Consider the following 13,702-nt stretch of genomic DNA (forward strand, 5'->3'; position numbering starts at 1 on the left):
ATAAACAAATTTAGAATGCCAGTAGAGCGCACTCCACCCCGTGAACGGAGTATACCGCTATCTACCGCGCAAACAACAAATTCAAGTCAGTGCTCAACTTACTCTGATAAAACAGAAATAGAAACAAGAGAAACTATGGCTAAAATAAGAAAATCAACAATTTCGCTATCGTGGAGTGATCAATGTAAAACACCAATAGCGTTAACGGCTAATCACCATCACGTTGAGAATCCGGTAATAAAGACTACTTTGGCGCCCTACAACTATCCGCAAGAGACAGCAATAACATCATGCCCGACAGCAACAGGTACTCACTACTCCATTATCACTACATCAGCAACAGCTCTAAGCTCAACAACAACAACAACTTCATCCACTTCTGCTAAACCAATCCACGCACCTTCAACTCTCTTTCAAACCGCAACACGCAGTGCTGAATGTAGCGCACCAACTACACTGATCGCATCGTCATCAACAGTAACGCACAATACAAGAATGCAAATGCAAAATGAAAAAAAAGACTTTGTACAAACACAGTTAAAGAGAAACCGAGATAAGCAATCACCAAACAAACTCGAACTCTCAAATAATAAGAAAAAACAAAAGAACAAAATTCAAACCTCTACACAAACAACTCTACAAGAGTATTGGTTAGGCAACCCAGCTTCATCAAATAGGTTCGATATCTTGGATGTAGATAACGGACCAAATATCAATGAGCCAGAAAGCAACCCAGTAGAAAAAGACCCAGGTACGCAGCGTGCACAAAAACCGCCACCAATATATGTACAACATGTATTTAGAAAATGTGTGTACCCTAACAAGTGCATTGAATTCCCTGCCAAATAATAAATTTGAAATAAAAGTTCTTAGCCGAAACGAAATTAAAATCCAACCGAAAGAAACAACACAAACACAAAAAAACAAAATTTTATACATTTAGACCAAAAGAGCAACAAGGGTTTAGAGTATTTTTACGACAGATGCATCACTCGACTCCTATCCAAGACATAAAAAATGGACTTTTTGAACTAGGTCATGAAAAAACAAATATTCACAACGTACAAATTAAAAACGCTTCGGGAATAAAACAACCTCTGTCACTGTTTTCAATTGAACTAAAATTAAATGAAAACAATAAAGACATATACAGTATAACTCATCTACTCCACTGTAAAATTAGTTTTGAGCCACCACGTCAAAAAAGAACAATTCCTCAATGTACAAACTGTCAGAGATACGGACATACAAAAACTACTGTATGGTAGATCCAGTCTGCGTTAAATGTGCTGGCGAACATAAGACAAATATGTGTAAAATTAAGAACAAAGCGGAAACAGACCAAATTAAATGTGCTCATTGTGGCGAAAAAACCATACAGCTAACATACAGCTAAATATACAGGAAAATCTCGGCACTAATACAAATCAAACCCTTATACCAGGCGTTTCTTATGCACAAGCAGCATCAACGAAAACATTAACAAACGAATTTAACAACCCTAATAGTACCACACCAAGTATAGATGATTTAACTGAACTTAAAACTATGATGAAACAATTGATAACACAAATGGTCACCATGATGAACATTTTAACCATACTGGTATCGAAGCTAGATGGTCGCACTAAGTAAAATAAAAATAGCAATTTGGAACGCAAACGGACTTACGCACCACGAACTAGAACTCAAGACTTTTATTCTAGACAAAGCAATTGACATCATGCTAATATCCGAGACTCATGCAACTCATAAAACTTTTGCAAATATACCCAATTACAACATACACTACACAAATCACCCAGATAACAAGGCTCACGGAGGAACTGCAATAATCATCAAAAAAACAATTAAATACCACGAACTTGATGGTTATAGAAAAAATAACATACAAGCAACGAGAGTTTCAATAAATAGCTCAAATGGACCAATAACAATATCAGCAGTATACTGTCCGCCAAAATTCAATAACACAAAAGATCAATACCTGGAATATTTAAACGGACTAGAAAGTCGATATATCGCTGGAGGTGACTACAATGCAAAAAATTATATTTGGGGATCAAGGTTAACAACTTCGAAAGGCCGAAAATTACTAGACGCTATAAGAGAAAATAATGGACACTTCATAAGCACCGGAGAGCCGACGTACTGGCCTACAGATATCAGAAAACAACCAGATTTAATTGATTTATGTATTGTTAAAAATATTCCACAATCCCATATCACCATCAAGTCATGTTTGGAGCTATCATCGGATCATTCCCCACTTCTAATGACAATTCTTGGATCTTTGCACCAACAAACTTTTAGAGGACTATATAATAATAAAACAGACTGGAATTATTTCCGACAAAGTGTGGAAGCACAATTGACTATAAATATTTCATTAAAAACGGAAAACGAGATTGACTCAGCAATAGCTTTTTTCAACGATTCCATCATCAAAGCCCTCACCCTTTCGACACCAAATATAAAAATTCAACAAAAAGAGTCTATTCCAATACATATCAAACAAAAAATTCAACAAAAAAGGAAACTCCGTAAAAAGTGGCAAACTACTAAACATCCCGAAGATAAGACAAAACTTAACAAATCAACAACTGAATTAAAAACATTATTAAAACAACACCAGGATAAAAAGCTTGAGAATTACATACATAACTTGGGGGCCACGGCAGTTAACAATTATTCCCTATGGAAAGCAACTAAAAACTTAGTCAAAGCAGTTCCACATAAACCTCCCATCAAAACACAACACGGAACTTGGGCAAAGACCAATAAAGAGAAGGCAAACACACTAGCTGAACACTTTAAAACAATATTCTCAAACGAAAAAGACAATCAGCACATTGAACAAAATGTAAATACGAGTAACCCAGAAAAGAGAATGAAAATGACTACCTCAGCAGAAATCAGATATCATTTGAGAAATCTTTTTTTTTTTTTTATCTTTTTATTTGTTTATTGAATCTGCCTTTTCAAAGGCCTCACAATAAGTATTCAAATCTTAGAACTAAAAAGAAAAATTTTATTTTATCTCATTTTCTACAATAAATAATTATCAAATGGCCCTCTACTCATCGGGGTGGTAGGTCATTTCTTCGAAGCCTGGTCGTATGTTGCGTACTCAGGAGTTGACGTGCGAACGGGTTCGGGTGATCTTGCAATTTCAACTGATAGTTTTCACGAACTTTTTTGAATACTTCCTTTACCATCGGTACATCTAGGTCCCTATGGATGTTGTCGTTTCTTACATACCACGGCGCTCCAGTTATGGTTCTTAAAATTTTCGACTGTGCTCTCTGTATAAGATCGATACTGGAACTGCTGGCCGTTCCCCACAATTGGATTCCATAAGTCCAAATTGGTTTCAAAATTTGAAAAATCTGAACAGTAAAAAAGCACCGGGCTTCGATCTAATAAATGGTAAAATACTAAGAGAACTACCTGATGTAGCAATTACATATGTATATACGACAAATATTCAACAGCATATTAAGGACACAATGCTTCCCACGCCTCTGGAAAGTTGCACAAATAACGGCAATCCCCAAACCAGGTAAAAGTGCATCAGAAACGACATCATATCGCCCTATCAGTCTCTTGCCCATTCTTTCAAAAGTGTTTGAAAAAATACTCTTTGCCAGATTAGACAAAATTCTGATAGAAAAAAATATAATACCAAGCTATCAATTTGGATTTAGACGACAGCATTCAACTGTTCAACAAGTCCACAGAGTTATAAACAAAATATTAAATGATATGGAAAATAAAAGGTTCTGCATAGCTGTCTACCTGGATATTGCAAAAGCTTTTGACAGGGTTTGGCATAAAGGACTACTACATAAGCTCAGCCAAATATTACCACGGAATCACTTCACCATTCTCAAAAGTTATCTGGAAAACCGACATTTTTTTATAAAGTTCGAAGACGAATGCTCAAGCGTGATGCAAATGACAGCAGGTGTACCCCAAGGTAGTGTCCTAGGCCCTCTATTGTACCTGATATTTACAGCAGATATACCGATCCCAACCACAAAAAATTGCATGATAGCCACATTCGCGGATGACACGGTTTTAATAGCATCGGATAAAATAGAAAAAAAACGCGACTGACATTCTTCAACAAACAATAAATAACACCGTATCATGGTTCGATAATTGGGGAATAGAAGTCAACAAAGATAAAACGGTACAAGTGATATATACAAACAGAAAGCCTAAGAAACATAAATTAACAATAAAAAACAATGAAATAAAAATCCTTCCTAGTGCAAAGTACCTTGGCATAACTATAGATGAAAAACTAAATTGGAAACGACATATACAAAACAAACGAAATGAAATCAAAAAGAAGTTCAGACAATTATATTGGCTGTTGGCTAAAAATTCAAAACTAAGCCTTAACAACAAAGTAGTGATATATAAATCTATAATCTCACCCATTTGGAAATATGGCATTGAAATCTGGGGCACAGCAAAAAAAACCAATATCAAAATAATTCAAAGGACGCAATCTAAAATACTTCGAACAATAACAAAAGCAGGCTGGTATATACCAAACGACGTGATCCACAGCGACCTCAATATCGACACAATAGATGACACAATTAGAAAATACAGCATCAAGCATATAAAACGACTAACAAATCATCAAAATGAACAAATGCGCAAACTACCACAATCGGAGAAAGCGGGTAGCGTGAAAACGAAGATTAAAACGATTAACTCCAACAGAACTCACAATTTAACAAAACAATAAAAAAAAACAAAAATAATAATAATAAAAAATAATAATAATAATAATTACAACACAGAAAATTATATAGTTTAGCATAATCTGAAGCAAAATTGAATGTTTATCTAGCATTGGTTAGAGAACAAAGAATTCCAATACTACTTTAAAAATAATTACTTATTGTTAAAATTTAACAGATTGTAATTTAAAAAGGGAAATAATAAAAAACAAAAAGGTGTAAAGCCAAATCCAGCTAAGGTCGAAGTAATTCAAAAATTGAAGCTTCCGACAACACAAAAGCAGATTAAATCATTTCTAGGAATAACAGGTTTCTACCGAAAATTTATAAAAGACTATTCTAAAGTAGCTTACCCCATGATCGCATATTTACAAAAAAATGCTAAAATCAACATAAGAGACCCAAATTATATTATAGCTTTTGAAAAACTAAAGGATATAATAACAAATCCGCCTATTTTAAAATATTCAAATTTTAATAGGCGCTTTAAGCTTATCACTGATGCCAGCAATTTTGCTATTGGTGCAGTTTTGACCCAAGATGGTCATCCTGTTTCATTCGCATCGCGAACACTAAATAATCATGAAAAAAATTATTCCACTATTGAAAAAGAGCTATTGGCAATAGTGTGGAGAGTCAAATACTATAGACCTTATCTTTTTGGAAGAGAATTTGATCTCCAGACCGATCATCAACCACTAAAGTGGTTGCAAGTCAAAAACTCGGGTAAAGATATAAGCCCGAGATTACAGAGATGGCTAGTTCAATTAGGGGAATACGACGCAAAAATTAATTACATTCTTGGCAAAGAAAATAAATTAGCAGACTTTCTCAGCCGCATTAATTGCGAAAAGTGTGAAATAAACGCGTTAGATTCTGATGATTTAGGAATCACTCTTAACGAAACTTTTATAATAAAAAATCTAAATGGTGAAGAAGCAGCAAATCAATCTGATATATCTCTAGAAGTTCAATCCAACCATTCCCTTGAAACCGTACATTCTCAGGCAGAGAATTTCAATGATCATATTTCTATTTTAGATACCATAGTAAATAGGTTCAAAAACCAACTAATTTTAGTAAATAACAAGGAAGTTGAGGTCATGGAAATTTTCAAAAACAAAAGAATCTTTATCGATAAACAAGATATTGACTCTGACAATGTAACTAATATAGTCTGAAGAAATTTTGATAAAGGAAAAGTGGCGATATTTTCCCAAATTAATAATCATGAATACAGCAAATTACAGCAAATTTTAATTAACAATTTCTTATGTAGTGAACGGCTATCATTTGTAAGATATAGCTTTTTAGCACAGGACATCCAGGATGAAAGCGAGTTAAGAAAGCAAATATCCCTGTTTTATAAGTACGAAACTGGGCATTCTGGAATATTAGTAACTTACGAGGGCATGAAGCACAAGGTTTATCATCCTCAACTAAAAATAAAAATACATGAAATTATAAATAACTGTGACATATGCTCTGGAGGAAAATATGATAGGAATCCAATAAAAAATAAATTCCATTTAACCGAGACTCCTACTTCTACTAATAAAATTGTTCATGTCGATACTTATGTTAATAGTAAACACTCTTTTATAATTTTTCTTGACAAATTTTCAAAACATGCTGTGGCTTTTTACCTACCTGATACTAATAATCAAACTATTATTGGCAAAATAAACGAATTTTTATCAATTAAGGGTTCCATTGAAAAGTTTGTGTTTGACAATGAGTTTCATTCCAAAAATGTTAGAGATTTTTTAACTAGGGAGGGAATTGAGTTTCACGTAACTAAACCAAACAGTCATACAGGAAATGCTGATATTGAGAGACTTAATAACACTCTAACAGAACGCATTCGAATATTAAACCTAGAGGAAAAATTCAAATGCAGAAGGCCATACAATTTTATAACAATTCTTTCCATAGTACAATAAAAACTACTCCACAAGAAGTTCAAAATTACAAAAGTTGATCACAAATTAATAAAAAATCGAATTGCAAGATCAAAGTTAACCACAATTTATAAACAAAACCAAAACGGGAAAACTATTCAAAGAATCGACTGGAAGGATTTATAAAAAATTACAAAAGTTTGAGGCATAAAGAAGAACCTAAATTTATAAAAAGGAAATTGCAAAATATTTATACATCCAATATTAAAAGGCCAAACAAATTTTCAGGTGGCAACATTCGTACTGGTGATAGCGATATTGGTAACAGGGACTCAAGGGACATTGCAAGTCAACAAAATATTGGAAGAAAAAGGTTACACTCAAATTAAATTAAGAGAAGTGGAAGTAATAAACGAAACAATTACCGTAATACATTTAATAGATTCAACCGAAATAAATATAATAATTTCACAAATCGAATCCAATATTAAAAATTTAGACATTCTCCATAAGGATTTATTACTCAAAGAAATATAAATACTTAAAGACAAAGTTAAATCAATTACACCTTCGCCAGCGAATTTTAAACAAAAAAGAGGACTTTTAAATATTGTCGGGACAACAAATAAATGGCTATTTGGCACAATGGACGACGATGACCGTCAAGAAATTCTACAGCATTTAAAAGTTACGGATGAAAATAATCACAACGTTAGTGAAACAGTTAATAAACCAATTCAGATAAACCTACACTTTAATGACACTTTAAACCTACTAAAAAATAATATAGAAGAAGACAGAAAAAGAATCCAGGCAGCTTTTAACGAAATTAAAACCAGGTAGAGGGAAATTGTAAGATATTTGCTATACTTAGACCAAATGTAAAAAATCAGATACTTGGAAAATAGGCTTAATCAAATTCAAGATATCAGCGGCTAGACATAAGATTTTACACCCTAGTATATTGACGGCCAAAGAAATAGAACGTTACAATATTGATTTTTATAAGCTAAAATTACTAAAATTAGGTAAAATGAAATACGAAAAATCTAAGTTAATTATTGCCATTAAAATACCAACAAATTTTATAAAAACCTATGTAAAAGCAATAGTGCCAATACCAAACAAAGAGTTCATGGAAATAAATACTGATATTGAATATGTTGTCGAAATAGCAAATAACGTATATTCTTATGAAGAAGAGACAGATTTGAAAAATTTGAAAAAAACTCAAAACTGTGTATATTATCAAAACTGTATGTTAAAATATAACAACAAATTCGAGATCCTAGCTATGGACGATGAAACTTTAATTGTTAAGAATGCAATAAATGAAACTGTTTTACAAAATTGTGACGATCGAAAAATCACACTTAACAAAAATTACTTAATATCTGTATACAACTGTAAAATAATAATAAAAGAGTACGTTCTTCAAAATAAGATAGAAATTGTAAAAAAGAAATATTACATTCCAGTAAACAACGAAAATAACACGTTTGAAAAAGAAATTAACTTGAAAAAAATTGTATTGGAAAATTTTGAAAATATTAAACAAATAAAAGAATTAAAATATCATAGAAGTTTTTCTTATGCAATGAGCACTTTCTTTTTTGTAAGCATTGTTATAATTATTGTGATATTGTATTTAAGAAAAAATAATAATAAAATTAAGATTATCAATAAAATTGAAAAAAAATCTGAGGATGTGGAGCTGGAAGCCATTAAGGAGAAATACGGCTTAAAAAATAACAAACTACACGATCCAGGAGAATCTTTTGACAAAGGGGGGAGGAGTTACGTACCATCACTCCACCACCCTATCTATTTATTTCTCTTTTTTGAGTTGTGAGAGTATTGTCTTACATTTAATGAAATTGGAATCATATACGAAACTATTTAAATGCTAAGATACTAAGATTTCACAAGTTAAGGTTCCCACCAAATGATTTGCTTGGTATGTAAAATTACACCGACACATTTTTCGCTCAATGCAGTTATGCTCTCAATAAGCATAAAGTACTGCATAAAGTGAGCGCAAAACAAGTTCTATTAGAATTAAGAAAATTATTTGAAGTTAGTCTGTAGATTCACAACAACCAAGAAGGTTGAATTTGTTAAAAATAAAATTTGTGAAAAAAATTAACTTTGGTGTTTTAATTTAAATCCAAAGACTTGAAACACATTACTCGCGCGACGCGCATAAATTTTAATAAAGTTTTGAAAGTAATTCATGACGTTTTTCCATTACATCTTTTACTTAATTGGCGCGATAACCGCTTACGCGATTTTGGTCGAGTTCAACAAAGCGCGCCAGTCGTTTCTTTCTCGTGCTAACCGGCGCTAATTGGACACACCATGTGAAGCCAAGTCCTTCTCCAGAGGAGGCCTTCCTCTACTACCACAAGTTGGTACCGCATTGAATATGTCTATGTCGTCGTAAAGCTCATCGTGTCATCGCCTGCGATATTCGCCGTTGCCAACGTGCAGAGGTCCAAAAATCTTACGCATAATCTTTCTCTCAAACACTCGAAGCGTCGCTTCATCGGATGTTGTCATCGTCCACGCTTCTGCGCCATACGTAAGGGCATGATGAGAGTCTTGTAGAGTGTTAGTTTTGTTCGTCGAGAGCGAACTTTACTAATAAATTGCCTACTTAGTCCAAAGTAGCACTTGTTGGCAAGAGAGATTCTACGCTGGATTTCAAGGCTGACATTGTTATCGGTGCTAATGCTGGTTCCTAAGTATATGAAGTCTTTTACAACCAAACGTGGCAACAGTGACGTGGGTGCCGATACGCGAGTGCGCCGACTGTTGGTTTGATGACAGGAGGTACTTCGTTTTGTCCTCGTTCACGACCAGACCCATTCGCTTTGCCTCTTTATCCAGTTTGGAGAAGGCAGAACTAACAGCGCGGTTGTCAAGGCCGATGATATCGATATCATCGGCATACGCCAACAATTGTACGCTCTTATAAAAAATTGTGCTTCTGCCATTAAGTTCTGCGGTTCATAGGATCCTCTCCAACATCAAATTAAAGAAGTCACACGACAGCGAGTCACCCTGTCTGAAACCTCGTTTGGTATCAAACGGCTTGGAGAGGTCATCTTGCATAGCCGTATTAACTTTCCGGGGATATCAAATTCAGACATCGCGGCATACAGGAAACTCCTTTTTGTTAAGTCGAATGCAGCTTTGAAGTCAACGAAAAGATGGTGTGTGTCGATTCTTCTTTCATGGATCTTTTCCAAGATTTGGCGTATTGTGAATATTTGGTCGATGGTAGACTTTCCCGCGGTAATTGGCACAGATTGCAGGATCGCCCTTCTTATGGATTGGGCAGAGCACACTTAAATTTCAATCGGCAGGTATGCTTTCATCCGACCATATTTTGCATAGAAGCTGATGCATGCACCTTACCAGCTCCTCGCCGCCATGTTTAAATAGCTCAGCCGGCAGTCCGTCGGCGCCCGCGGCTTTGTTGCTCTTTAGACGCATTATCGCTACCTCGTCATGGTCGGATAACGGAACGACAATTCCGTCGTCAACGATTGTGGTATGGGGATCTTCATATTCTCTGTGACATGCGCAGCTGTCACTATTTAATAGGTTCGACAAGTGTTCCCTCCATAATTTAAGTATGCTCTGGATGCCAGTCACCAGATCGCCGTCTTTGTTTTTACAGGAAAACTGCCCGGCCTTGAAACCTTCTGTAAGCCGCCGAACTTTCTGGTAGAATTTTCGGGCATTGTTCTTGTTGGCCAACATCTCAAGCTCCTCGCACTCCCGTATTTCCGCCTTTCGTTTCTTTTTGTTTTTAACCCTTTATTATTGTTTCTATTTCAACTTAAAATATTTACAATTTTTCTTTCTTTGTGGGTTTCAACAGTATTTAGAAGCCAATACCACTATATACATTTATTTAAAAAAAATCGTTATTTAATTGTATATTTATGCATTCTTATTCATAAAATTGTGACACCATTTAAATCTGCAGGTCAGTTGGTCGTTTGCGTTTAAGTCTCCTCGTCTCGGTTTCCCCTATTTAAGGGAAGGTGCCGAATTTCCCTGTTAGAATTTTCTAGTAGTCGATTTGTGTGTCTTAAGCTGTTGTTGCGTATTTCTTCATAGACTTTTTTTACTTTAAGCTCTCGATGGATATTATCATTTAGTATATACCACTCTGCTTTTGATATTATAGGGAGTATTTTATTTTGCATTTGTTGTATAATTTTTATATTTGTTCAGCTCGCAGTTACCCAAAGCTCTGAGCCATATTTCCATATTGGTGTTATAATTACTTTGTATATTAGTATCTTATTTTCTAGTGAGAGCGTTGAATTTTTTCCCAAAAGGCAATGAAGTTGTTTAAACCTAGTCTTGATTTCGCGTCGATTTTGTCCAATGTGTAACTTCCAGTTAAGTTTATTGTCTAAAACCATAGCCAAGTATTTTGCCCTTGAGTCGTGCTGGATTTTTTTATTCTTTATGAATATTGGATTATAGTTTTTTTTTCTCTTGTTAGTGTATGTGACGTGGGCGGTTTTATTTTCGTTTATTTTGATTCCCCATTTCTCGAACCATTGAGTGGCGTTGGCAAGTAATTCCTGAAGTTTATAAGCAGCCGTTCTTGGATCTTTGTCTGATGCTAACAAGACAGTGTCGTCTGCAAATGTTGCTAATAGAGAATTCTTAGTTGCCGGTGTAGGGATATCAGCTGTGTAAAGAAGGTAAAGAAGCGGCCCAAGGACACTATCTGGCGGTACACCTGCTTCCATTGTTAGTATATCAGAATACTTATCTTCGAACTTTACATAAAATTGTCTTCCAGTTATATAACTTTTCATTAATTTGTAGTAGTCAGATGGTAAATAAGTCAAGAGTTTTTGTAGAAGTCCTGCGTGTCATACTGTGTCAAGAGCTTTGGCTACGTCGAGATGTACTGCTTCACACGTTCGTTTTTTATCGATGTCTTCAAAAATTTTGTTTGTATTTCTGTGAACTTGTTGGATGGTGGAATGTTTTTGCCTGAATCCGAACTGGTGGCAAGGTATTTTTTGTCCTTTTGTATAATTGGATCGATTCTGTCAAAAAGTAACTTTTCAAAAATTTTTGATAATACTGGTAGTAGACTTATAGGCCTGTACGAAGTTACTTGCGTAGGATCTTTGCATGGTTTTGGTATTGCGATAATTTGAGCAATTTTCCATACTTTTGGAAAATATTTCAAGTTCAAGATTTGATTGAACAAGTTCCTTATATAGATAAGCCCCTTCTCTGGGAGTTCTCTTAAAATTTTTCCAGTTATTAGGTCGTATCCTGGCGACTTCTTAGGATCAGTTCTCTTACATATGCATTGTTTTATTTCTTCTAATGCAACATTTTTTGGTTTGCATGGATCTTTTTTTGCGCGGGTCGGGAAAAGGTTTACATTAGGCGTATTGTTCGTAAAAGTACTTTTGAAGTGTTTTGCGAGGACTTCAGCCTTGTCAAGATTTGTTCTAGTCCAGCTGCCATCAAATTTTCTGATAGGTGGTTTGTATAAAATTTTATTTTCGATTTTGTTTCTTAAGTTTCATATATTTATGGTCGAATAGCATTTGCTTGATTTCCTTTGTAGCAGCGTTTAGCTTGCTTTTGTCAAGTGGCAGCCTTGTTATTTGCCAGCGTTTACGTAAGCGGTTTTTGATTTTGATTTTTTCTTGGATATGTGCAGGTATATTATAGCTCGAGGAACAGATAGTTTCTTGTGGAGTCGATTTCATAGTGGCGTTCATTATTGTGTGATTAAAATAGGCTATGGCACTGTCGATTTCGTCAAAGGTCTTTAAGCTAATTTTATTGTTAAGATTACGGATGACTATTTCTCTAAATGTATCATAGCATGTTTTTTGTTATATATGTTTCTATTCGAGGATTCCTTCGTATATGAGCTCTGATACATCATTATTATTAGGAAATGGTCAGACGACAATTCAGTTAACGATTTAATTGACATATCTTCGTGGTTAACGTTTTTGGTTATAAAAAAGTCGATCAGATCTGGACTTTTTTTCGATCAGTTGGCCAGTATATTGGGTCGCCACAGTTCGTCAATCTTGAACCCCAAATTGCATTTTTAGCATTATAATCCACGCCAGTTATGTATCGTTTGCCAAGTGTTTTCAAAAAGTCGTAGTATTGTGGTATAGAATTTATGTATTTTGGGGGACAATATCCAGCAGAGATTGTTAGTTTGCCTCGCTGTGCCACCATGGGCTTTATTGTCAGGGCGGTTTGTGACAAATATTTTATAATTAGGTATTCTTGCAAAGCTTTTGTCAGTGAAGTGTGTTTCAGAAATTGGTAAAACATCTAGTGAATTATTGTTCATAAACACTTTCAGTTCTTTCAAGTGTTGGCCCAAGCCGTTTGCATTCCAAGCGACTATTTTCAGTCTACTTGTGCTGTCCATCTATTTTGTTAACGAGCAATGTTATAATATTCATTATATTTGACATTTGTGTGAAGAGCTGCTTCATCATTTCTTTTAATTCTTTGATGTCATTTGAAGTTGCTTCAGAATTTGTTTCAGAATTTGTCACACCCGATTGTGGGTTGTTAGAAATAACTTGGGCATATGACATTGTCGGCTTGACATATTGTGAATCTATTTGCCGATTTAAAGCGTTTTGCTGTTTATCAGTATTCAATTCTTTATTACGTTGCTCTGGGTATTGTTTTATTTTGAGTGCTTTGTACACCGCGCATCCTCTGTAGCTCGCTGTGTGTTTGCCTCCGCATAGGGCGCATTTTATGTTGCTGATATTTTCTACTATACAATACACTCTATAGTTTTGTGATTACCCGCGCATTTTACACAAATTTGGGTTTTTGTGCAAAAGTTTTTAGTGTGTCCGGATATTTGACAATTTGCATATTGTGGAATTATTTTCTTTTGATGAGGCGGTTCAAAACTTATTTTGCAGTGTAATAGATTATTTATTAAATAAATATCTTTATTGTTTGCAGCTTGCTTCATCTCCAATGATAACAATGACA

Source organism: Anastrepha obliqua, chromosome 6 (genome assembly GCF_027943255.1).
Source record: "Anastrepha obliqua isolate idAnaObli1 chromosome 6, idAnaObli1_1.0, whole genome shotgun sequence".
Classification (NCBI taxonomy): Eukaryota; Metazoa; Arthropoda; class Insecta; order Diptera; family Tephritidae; genus Anastrepha; species Anastrepha obliqua.